We start from the raw sequence: 12,071 nt of genomic DNA on the forward strand, positions 1-12,071 counted from the left end.
TGACACATCAAACAGGTTCATACCACAATCTCCACTCAAGCTCTGCCTTGATCTAAAGTACAGTAGCTCCATTGTGCCTCCTTGAGATGATTCACAAATGGCAAAGATCACTTGGATCTTTATAATTATTCTCTAATGAGGAGAGGAGGGTGCTTTTTATAAAACTGGTTCAAAGGATGAATTATGTTAAGGACCATCTACTTGGCACACACAAAGATGGTACATAAGAGTCAAACAGATTAAGATAGTTTTATAGGAAGCAACTTTTCCACCTCTCCTGCGAGATGTCTTGCTCACACCTCTCTGTCGCAAACAGGCTTGTGCACTTCCAGAACAATTTCCTGGAGGACAATTACAACGCTGGTCTAAAACATACCCGAAAAGTACAAGCTGCATCAGAGGGTGGTATTACTGTACCCACCAGAAAAGCTAAAGTGTTTTACCCCTAATCATGCTTTCCTCCCCCCCCCCACCGCCCTTCCTTCCTTCCTCCCCTCGCGGAACCCTGAGCGTCCTCCTGTTGACTAAATTTTCTCGATGACGTAAGAGTCCACGTACGACGGCCATGTAGGTGATGCTTCTGAATGAATGAGTATCCCCTCCCATCTCCATTACTAGTACTACGGGATGTCTATAAGAGCAGATCGCCGGGACAGCCCGCTGAATTTCATGCGATACTGAGGTGGAAGAGCGAGATGCTGAGAGACATTGAAAAAAATACATTTAATTTAGTTTTCCGAAAATTACGCAGTAGTGCCGAGGATGAGGTTAGGATATGACTTATGTACGAACACGTTTGCCGCCATCACGTTATAATTTTACGAGGTGGGAATGGCAAAACTTGTGTTTTCTTTACAGTTTGATCAAGTCTTGAACTAAAGAAACACCAGCTGCGCCAGTGAAGTCTAAAGGTAAGTTTTTTCCTCTCTCTTGTCATTATGTCAGTTTTAGTTGTCTCGAACCACATGTAGCAAGAAATTCGAAATAGTGACGAGCTCGTTAAATTAGTGTAACATCACTCTATGTAGCATTTCACATAATTTTCCTCTGCGTGTCTTTTTGTGAATATACGGTAGACTACAGAGGCTGAAAGTTACTGCAGTGTGAGTCACTTTGGCGCACATGGGCAGTGACAACTGTGGAAAAAAAGAGGAGAATGTCTTGTAGGGTGTAGGCTACGTTGATTGCATGTTAACCAGGTTGGATCCCCGCAGATAGTAAGCGAATCACGACAAGAGACTGAATCCTTTTTTTTCTTTGTTCCCCTTTTTCTCCTTTTCCCCTGTAGGGAATCATTCTTTGTGGGACGTATCAGAACCGCCTGTTTTTTTTTTTTTTTTCGTAGTTATTAACACCAAAGACCAGTCTGTGTAATCAGGGCGACACAGAGCAACGTGAAGGCATGACTATTAGATTCAAGATGATCTTATTTATAACGAGCATCATAGCGTATATCTTAAGGTGCCAGTCGGTGAGCTTAACGTTGTATGCATACCTGACGTACTTTAAATACAGTGACCTATTATTCAGGCGGAGATCCTCTCTATAGTTCGCCAGTTTTCCCTTTTTCCCCCCTCATGGTAAAATGACATCGTGACGTATTCTTGAGATGAAGTCAATTTTGCGTCATTCCTGCGCACATGCAGACGACTTCCAATCACACAACGGAGGGTTTTAAAGACACAGAGCGAGCCGCCTATATACGTCTGCCACCTGCATTGCGATGTGTCTCCATACTAGGAGAAAGGTGAGGGGGTGGGAAGGCCTGGGGGGTCTGATGAAAACTCCCCAAGGTAACTCCTGGAAGGGGGCATGACAAGAATTAAAATGTGCATGGTCCAATAACATCTCCCACAGGTTTTTGGCTTTAATGTTCAATTGCGCCAGGTATCCATATGGGCTATAAAGGATTTGGCAAGTGCACTAGTTTAGTGTCGCTGTCCATTGTCCTGTAGATCGTTTGAAAATTGACCCGCATTTGACGGCATGTAAATGACACTGATGAATATGACAGTACAGTACTAAGAGCAAAGCGCCGATGGTTTGTGTCCGTAGAGTCTCTCATCCTCCAGAAAATTATTAATGTAAAAATAATAATAATAATAATAAAGTCAATTAACAGATGTTTTAGATTTTTCTCAGCGTGACCTGGGAAAACCTTTACCCAGTCCTCCGTGTTCGTTCTGCTTTGCGTCATAGTTTAACACCAATTACTTTTTAAACTCTCTGACCTCTGCCTACCGTGTGTGCGGCTCTTAAAAATAGAGTCGCGCATCTCTGGGGATATTTACGGCTGACGTAGCTGCAGAAACTCGGCCAGCAGTGTTTCTCTGTCACTGGATGATCTTCAGGACCATGGACAGTGACAGAATCCAGCTACTCTGTTAAAACTAATTGGTCTCATTTGAATGAATGAAACCCACAAAATATTCTTACATTTGTTACATTTGTTGCTCTATATGAGTAAAAGTTAACACTTTGATAAATGTTATTAATGTGAGAACTAATGTAAGGTACTGACAGTGACACCATTGGAGATAAACAGAAAAATAAATATGATGCAGGAACAAGCTGAAGTCAGTGGTAACCTCTGATTGGGCTTCAACACCAACTTTTGCACTATCCTCACTCACAGTGCTTTTCCCTTTTTTTTCTCCACACATTTCTAGATTCCTCCAGAAGAGAAACTGTTTATGTGAAAATACACAAATCACCATCACCAACCACTTTACCCTGTCTGAAAGAGGCCAAAGAGCCAATACACAAATATCCGATGAGCGCTTGAGTGTACATAAATTTCCTGACTGCTGACGTAAGTCTGAGAGTTACTCAGCTGGGCTTGCATAAGCCGCCAATTCACCCCATTCTTCCGTCCATCTCTATCTTGTGGCTGACTCATAGATAATCGGCATGGAAATCAATACCACAAACACAAGAGAGCTATGAAACCGCCAGTCTGGCCTTGCATTGCCTAGGGCCTCTGGCAGGAAAGGCCATGTTGTTTGTGTCCTAGAGTAATGTGTCACAGTGCATGATCTAATTTGGCTAATTTCATACTACGTGCCAAAGCAATATTCTAGAAACTGCAACGAGCTCATTTTCCTTTGCACATCGCACCTTGACTTGTTTATGTAATGCAATTATGGCTGACATTACATTGTTCAGCAAAGGGCAACAGCATGCTATATCCCTTACTCTGCATCCCCACCTCTCCTTCTGCATGCTGTTATGGGCTGGTATGCGAGTACTTTACTCACTGCAGCCAGATTGAATAATATGCTAGTGCTCTGTTTTATCAGTCAGTGCATCAATACCTTGGCTCTAGACTGCTTACTGCTAAAACTCCTCCAAAGTACAGTAACAGTCTACAGTCATGGCTACTGACGTCTGGCAAGCCTCTGCACTGAGTGACAAATTTCACCTTTGTGACTGTAAGAATTAAGCTGAGTGGGAAGATGCTGCTGTACTGTATGAAGTTTCCTGTCGGAGCCCAGCACTACTGAAGGCTGCATCACCAACATCATAAAACCACAGAGGACGTCAGTGGTTACCACAGCCAATCATATTTCTCCTGCTGTCTCCATGGTGACCGTGGCATTAGATTGTTACTGTAGTAACAGCACCAGTGGTAACAGTCTACAGCCATGGTCGCTAGGGGGCAAAACATACATCTGAACCAGAGTGGTTCACATGAGGAAGTTTATGAAAGACACATTAGACACATCATACATCTAAGAAACAACAAGGAACTTATTAATCACAGTAATAAGAAGATAGATAGATAGATAGATAGATAGATAGATAGATAGATAGATAGATAGATAGATAGATAGATAGATAGATAGATAGATAGATAGATAGATAGATAGATAGATAGATAGATAGATAGATAGATAGATAGATAGATAGATAGATAGATAGATAGATAGATAGATAGATACTCTTGAGCTGCATGTTTGAATCTTACCACTGTATGGCTTCTTATTAATAAATTATTTAAACATGAGCACACGCCACTTTGTGTTTTTAATGATTGGAGCTGCTTTTAAATAATCAAGTCAGAGCTCAAATTTAACCACACAGGGGTGACTTTTGGTTTAACATAAATTTGGTCCTTTGGGGAAGGACACAGGCTGGATAAATCAGTTTAAAAATTTAGTCAAATCAATCAGATAAGAGAATGCAATCACCATCAACTGTTTTTTTATTTAAAAGGTGATTTTTGTCTTTTGTCTCTGCGCTGTAGATCAACAAATGCTGGGGTTTTTTTTTCATCATCACAAAAATTTACTGTTCAGAGACCAAGACTCAGATCAGGAAATTAGCACAGTAATAGTAATCAATCAGATTTTAATATCTGCAGATGTAGTAATGTGGAGATATTAAAATCTGATTGATTACCTTTACTGGGCTAATTTCCTGATCCGAGTCTTGGTAAAGATCTGAATATTTCTTTCATGCTTTGCAGCATTTTTGGCAATTTAAAATTAGAAGAGGGTGATTGTAAAGGGTTCAAAAGAAGACTCTAAATCATGCTGTGTCCTTGGTGCCAAAACAAATGAGAGGAAATGAATAAAGTGAATGATGTGATGTAGGACTCCATAAATAAGCGTCATTCGGTGAATTGCGCTCAAGTGGCCTCATAATTTCATGGTAATCTTCTGTTCCACAAGGTAGTCTCAAGGTAAAACATGTTTCTTTTAGAGCTAGGATTCCAAGTAACAGAACGTGTTCAGGAAACTGGCTGAACAATATGCATGATATTTTCTGAATCTGACAGCTAGAAAGGATAAAAAAGGTATACAGTTGAAAAGATATCTCCACATTCAGAAAATATCATAAATATGGCTCAGCTAGCTTCTGTCTCTCTCTTTCTTTTTTTTAAACAAACACAACTCTCTTACAGTCTTGGAAAATAAAATGTTATAGTCTTTGAAATGAAGTGAATTTCCACTGGCCTTGTTATTTGTAGCTTATAGTGATCTATTTCGGACCTTTACTAACTTTATATAAGGGCACAAAAAAGTGCAAAATTAGATAAACAGTAACTATTAATTTATTCCACCCAGAGAAATCACATTCAAAAGGATCACTTAAAGTATCAGAATGCAGTTTGATTTTGCCGTGTGGGCTTCAAATCAGAATGCTGTGCAAATATAATACAGAGAAACTGCCAGTGATGAGTAAAGATCCATATGGAGTCTGCAGGTGGATGCTGGAGTGGTTAAAACACCAGGCAGCAGTGACATGTCAGGGTTAAAGAAAGGACATTTTACAGTTTAAATATACTACCAGACTGGGAGGATGTGTTTGGTAACTTATGGCGTGACATGAAGTGAGTGAGTTATGTCGCATTGCTGCTCGAGACGCCTTCCTGAACTAGCTTGCAGACTATGCTCCATTTTTCATTTGTCAGTTATTAGTCATTCATGGCTTTGCCAGTCTTAGTAACTATTCAGAGACTTTTCGATCTCACATCTGCATCGATGACTAAGAGGTACAGCGCAAACAAAGACAGGTTGAAACTGTGTGGGTGTGTGTTAACATTCTTAATCTTGCCAAAAGTGTGTGTCCAAGGAAAACGACTGAGTTGAATTTAAGAATCTACAGGTGTCAGTTAGCATGTTAAACAGCTAAAGATCTTGACAATACAATAAGAACAGAACAATTATGACTTATTTAAAAGGGTCGCTACATAGGAGGCAGCATCTGCTGTTAGGTGATGATTTGGATTTGTTTTGCAGCCACAGGACCTGGGCACCTTGCAGCCATTGAGCCGACCGCAAAGTCCTCTGTATACCAAAGAAACAAATGTGAGGGCATCTGTCCAATACAGCTGAGTTGGAAATGAGTCATGCAAGAGGACAATGACTCCGAGCACAGCAGGAAATCAGAAATATAATGACTGAAAACAAAAAGAATCAAGGTGTTGCAATGATGCAGTCAGTCCAGACATCAATCTTACTGATATGCTCGTATTTTAAAGGTAAAAGTCATTAAAAAAATATTTTAAATAGAATTCTATTGCATCCATTAGCTGTTCTCCAAATCACTGTTAATGAGAAACTAATAAGTGACTTAGACATTTTTATAAAAGAAAATCTTAATAAAGCACTTATATACTTATATGCAGTGTTATCTTAAATTTGTCAAAACTACTAACAAATCATTTATGTAAATTCATAATAGATTAGCAGAAAAATAACAGTGATGTTAAATTATTTATTTATACATTCACTGGCTCTACTGAAAATGCCAAGATAAGAACTTTTGTCATGACAAGAGTTACAAATGCTTCTTTGTATGTTTAGATTTCAAGTGTTCATTCAAATATGAAATATTCTTATTTTCAGTAGCTACCACAGCTACAAAGAAAGAAACATGTGAGAAAAACTTAATAACTACGGCATGCTATCAAAACCAAAAAAAGTTCTTAAGAGTCGACTCCTAGACACTGTGGTAGTGATTTTCCGAGATGAACCAGCTGCACTCAGTCTGCTTTTGGTTCTGAATCTGCATGCTTACCACTGCCTTAATGGATTTTCCGTTGATTAACTTATAATCAGATGCAAATGCCATCCCACCAATAATTATAACAATCACAGCTTTCGCTAAGAAAGCATCATTAGCTCATGAATGGCACAAGGCAGATGGCTGAAGTGTATAAAAAAGACTCAATAATGTTCAGGGCGTTTTATTAATATTCACATCCATATGTTATATTATTAACTAACAGATACTGATAAAATTACATGACGTATGTTTGGGGCGAGCTACTGGATTAACATGTATTTAGACTGAACTGTAGATAAATTGGGTGTTGCTGCTCCTGGATGATCAAAATCTTGATAAACTATTATGAAATAATGTTTTCACGAAAAGCCAAAAAGTGTTTGAAGGTTTTTAATAGGACTCGTTTGTCCTCACAGCATGGCTATAAAAGACCTGGGGAAAAAAAATCAACAAAAGAAAGAAGAAAACTGTAACAATTGGTACCTCATTCGTTCAACAGGTTTCCCCCACTAAAATGAATAAGAAAGGACTGAACGAAATGAGGACAAGAAAACACTCAGAATAGAGTGCAGGACGTGGACGTGTTGAGGAAGAAGGTGACTTTGTGACAGCCCTGTGCATGGGTGGTGCTTGGCCAGATGATCATGGACAGGCTGACCTCCCACGCAGAATTAGTCATCACTTTACACCACTTTTTTTTTTTCTCCCACAAAAGACTCTTATTCAACCTTCTAGCAACCTTTCTTCACATTGCTGCACAGCCTTCTTGTCTCCCCCACACACAACGAGTCAGCTTTATTGTTCAAATTTCCCCAGGGATGCTGAAGGGTGATTTAATCAAGATGTGATTAAATAGATTGAAGAAGAGCTCAATCTTTTTTTGAAACCATTTTAATCAAACTAATTCAAAGAAATACTCAGAATTACAGCATTTGAAACTTTACATAATAAGCTGTTTTGACAAATTTAGCTGTTCGCTTTTATAATTCTGTCCTCAATAGAGCAGTAACCTTTGTTCTGAAGGATTTGCTTTCCTCATTGTATTACAGATTTGATGCTTCTTAGCAAAATCCAGAAATGGGAAACGACAAGCCTTGCTGCGTTTTGGTTTACACACGCTGTAAGGAAAATGATCCCGGAAATGTCCAGATTATGCAGAAACATCTTGCACAGTGACAGCATGCAGCTCTTCTTCCGAGGGCCATTCTTCTGAAATCGAAATCGCACGTGCATCATCTCACCACACGCATATTATTACACAGCAAACAACGAGAAACCAGCAGTCTCAATCTTCCAAACAGTTTTTTCACCTTCATGCCTTTATAAACAGTTTTTTGCCCACCTACGGTGTCCTGACAGAAGTAAATACAGGCAATGTAAACAAAATCATTTATTTTCTGTTCTAATGTAATCCAATAAATGGTAGAGGGAGAAAAGTGTGAGAGAGAAACAGGAAAAAACCAACAGAGACACAGGAGCAAACACTGGAACACAAACATCCATCTGGATTTTATATACATGCCCTCTACTGCCCCACCTCCCCCTGCCCACCCTCTAATAACATGCAGTATGTGTTAAACTGTACATCAAAGACAAACTGGTATATATATATATATATATAAAAAAGAACACACAAAATCAAACTTGCAAAGCAAATCTACTCCTCTTCATTTTTATTTTTGTTGTGGTACCATACACCATAAGCCTCTACCCCCCTCCCCCACTTACACCTGATTTCCTTTTTGGACAGAAATAAGAAGAAACAAATAAGCGATATGAAAAACACGAAAGATGAGTTTACTCTGTGAGTTACCTAAAACGCATTAAGGTGTTGGGGCTGGTGAAAATAAAGGTCGGATGAGCCATCTGTGACTCAGCCTTTCCCTAGATAAGAGAAACAATGACTAAATACATCACAGGTGCTGACATGTTTTTCTCTGCTTTCACATAGAGAGAAAAAAAATCCCCAAAACATTAACCCAGGTAGACAGTTCAGAGTTACTAAAAATGTGTTTTCAATCAGTTTTCGGCTTCTGAATGATGAGTGGTTGTCGAGAATGCATTAGCCGATGACTTTTGAGTCACATCACTGCGGGCTACACAAACAAATGCTGGGCACCAATGGCAACCAGCTAACCATCCAGTCAGGTTACATCAGTATCACTGCGCATGGTACGTGACCTGAGCACCTGTTGTCCAGGATAACTAAATCGTGTGGCCTGTGTAGTCATAAGACCCATAATAAATACGTCATAAATTCTACGTGGGACCAGACACTCGATGTTGACACAAAACAAAGTGCGATGGCAAGCACACTCAGGGCAGAAGGGATGCCAAGCAGGATGAAGGAGCGTGGAGTCAAATTCCCACCACGTCTGGAAAATAATTGCACACACCAGCAACCAAAGGCACACTGGGTACTTGCACTCAGCCAAGTACACGTAATCACGTGTGATCATGCAGTGTAAAGTTTCTAGAATGAAAAGTGAAAAGTGACTTGAATGGCTTAAAAGAATGCAAATAAGCTGTGCAAACAGCGCCTCTGTGTGGTCACTCAGCTTTTGGCATGGAAGAGAAAGTACTTGAGGTAACAGGTCAGACTGGGAGAGGCTGGCAGAGCTGTGGATGAGAAGCTCATTGACTTTCAGGTCTACCTCCCCCACAGCCTTGCAGCTATGTGCACAAATTAAGCTATCACAATATGTTTTGAAACAGTTACAGCCAACTAGAATAATACAATCCCAACTCTGAAAATGTTGGCATGATGTTTAAAACATAAATAAAACCAGAATGCAATGATTGGGAATCTCATAAACCCACATTTTATCCACAAAAAACACATAAAACATGTAAAATATTTATACTGAGAAAATGTAGAACTTTAAGAAAAGTATTAAATCGTTTTTGACACTTTTCAAAACAGCTGGCACAGGCCTGTGTTTTTACCACAGTGTAGCTTTGCCTCATCTTTTAACAACAGTCTGTAAAAGCCTGTAAACTGAAGAAACCAGCTGCAGGCTTTTGGACAGGGAATGCTGTTCTATTCTTGTAATATAGGATTCCAGCTGCTGAGACTGAGAGCTGATAACAAGAGGTTCACATTTCAATTTGAAATTTGATCGGTCTGATTTCAAAATAATGTGTCTGACCATAGAACCGTTTTCCACTTTGTTTCAGTCCATTTAAAATTAGCCTTGGTCCACAGAAGATGGCAGTATTTCTGGATCATCTTCATATTTGTGGATTGTGTGCCAAATTCTGTTCACAGAGTGTGCTATACCATCCACACCGTAACATTACAGTATCATCACTACTATCTGCTGTACCATTCACAGCCCATGCAGTGATTTCCAAAACACAATACAGGGTTTTAACTTCAACTTCATTGCCCTCCAAATCACAGCCATTCAAGTGCTGATTTTCTGGCTTGACCTTTGCGCACAGAGATTTCTCCGGATTCTTTGAATTTGTGTCAGTTAACTTTTTTTGCCATGTTCTATTGTGAATAAAATATGGATTTATGAGATGTGCTAATCATTACATTCTGTTTTTATTTACATTTTACACATTTTCACATATTGGGGTCGTAACAGGTTTGTGTTTTTCATCATTTCAGCTTCTCTTTTCAGACTGGTTAGTTTATAGAGAGAATTTAATTTCTCCTAGTTATTTGGACCTTTTACATATAAAACTGAGCATCAGCTTTGAACATTAAAAAAAAATAAATCGTAAGTCTTCATGAGGGAAAAGGAAGCAAAAGCAAAATGAAGTATAAGGTGCTTAAAAATCAAACTAGAAAGTGTCAAATTTCAAATGATATATTTAGTATGTTAAGTTCTTATGTAAATATACAGTGATGGGCATAAAGGTGATATTATTATCATTACCATAGTATTGATACAGCGTATTTCATGTAGAAGCTGTAAATGTAATTTGTTACTCAGTGAAGATTTAAATGCATCAGAAAAAAAGTTATTATTGATGATTTAGTTTGTTTGTTACAGTTAAATAATCAAACAATAACCTTCACTCGCTGATTAAAAATGATTTTGTTAGCTATATATGAACTTTATCTAGATAACTATTCCCTGTGTGGAAACTGGTGTTTTATAAAACTTGTAAATGGCTAATAAATACAGTGGATTGCAAATATAAAAATATTTCATTTCTTACTCTAAATTCCAACAGATTCTTCACATACCTTTTTTTAAGGGGTCTATAAGCAGGGAGGTGAGGCGGCATTACAAAACATTACAAAACCTGTGAACCTGGAGATTTTTGTCCTGTTTCACTAACTGCCATCATCATGAAGTTTAGATCACAAGTCTGATTATTGTCATGTCACACTTGGAACCTGAAGGACTCACTGTGTGGAGATTTCAGCAGTCAGTATTTGATGTCCTCATAATTTTTTAAGTTTACTTGATTAAGAAAGTAATCATGATGTAATTTAACAATTTTGTATTTAAATATAAGGGAGGCGTGGTGGTGGTGGAATGGTTAGCACTCTTGCCCCACAACAAGAAGCACCTGGGTCCTTTCAATGTGCAGTTTGCATGTTGTCCCCATACCGGGCTTGATACCCCTTCACAGTCCAGATACATGCATGTTAGGCTAATCAGCAATTCGAAACCTGCCGTGTGTGTGAATGCTGAGCTGTTGTCTGTGTTATCATGCAGTAGACAGACTGACAACCTGTCAAGGCGGTACACCGCCTCTCGCCTTAGCTGTGAGTGGCCACATCACCTTTGTGATCCTAAATCAGATAAGCAGCAGAAAGTAAATGGCTGGATATTAAATATTAAAATATACAGTTTTTCTAGCTCTTGTTTCTATTATGGTTAAATTTAAAACCATAAAGTTCAATGTATATGATCTGTATTTTAAACAATCCAAAAAAGCCCTTTTATTTATGTTGTAATCAGTAAATCATTTCTGATTTAAATCATGACAAATCTTTAGACTGGGATAACAAACCTGAAGAGTTATGAGAAGAGGAAAGGGCAGATTATTAACATTCTTCCTTTTTGCCTGTGAAAGAACAAACTAGAATATAAATCGAACATCAGCTGAAAGAGAGCTCTGCTGGCCAATAATTTATTCCCGACTGCTATGCATCACACACAGTACTGTGGCAAATACTGAGCTCTTAAAAAAATGTAGCTGCTAGCGGGACACGTGATGCATCCCGGATATGTCTGGCAGTATCGCTCTCTCTCACTGCCATTTGCTGCTGAAGTGATACAAAGGTGGAAAGCAGAGGGAGGATGTGATTGGAGAAGCTGGGTAGTTGTTTAGAATTAAAACTCTCCAAAAATCACCTGTCACACTGTGCTGCCACCTGGGGAGGGTTCTTGGGATCAGCTGAGGCCACGGTAGGCTCCTGTCAATCAGTTTTTAATGTAACGGCCAAACAGCAATAGGAGGATTATTTATTTATTTATTGACAGACTCCACCATCAATAAATAATGAGAACGGAGAGCAGTCGTGACTAGCTCTGCACGCATCTAGGAACTCATACCACTCAGCTTTAAAAACAGGCTCATAGCTTCAGAAC

This window comes from Rhamphochromis longiceps, linkage group LG14, assembly GCF_057381845.1.
Source record: "Rhamphochromis longiceps isolate RC_006_pf linkage group LG14, R_longiceps_female_GT1.1, whole genome shotgun sequence".
Lineage (NCBI taxonomy): Eukaryota > Metazoa > Chordata > Actinopteri > Cichliformes > Cichlidae > Rhamphochromis > Rhamphochromis longiceps.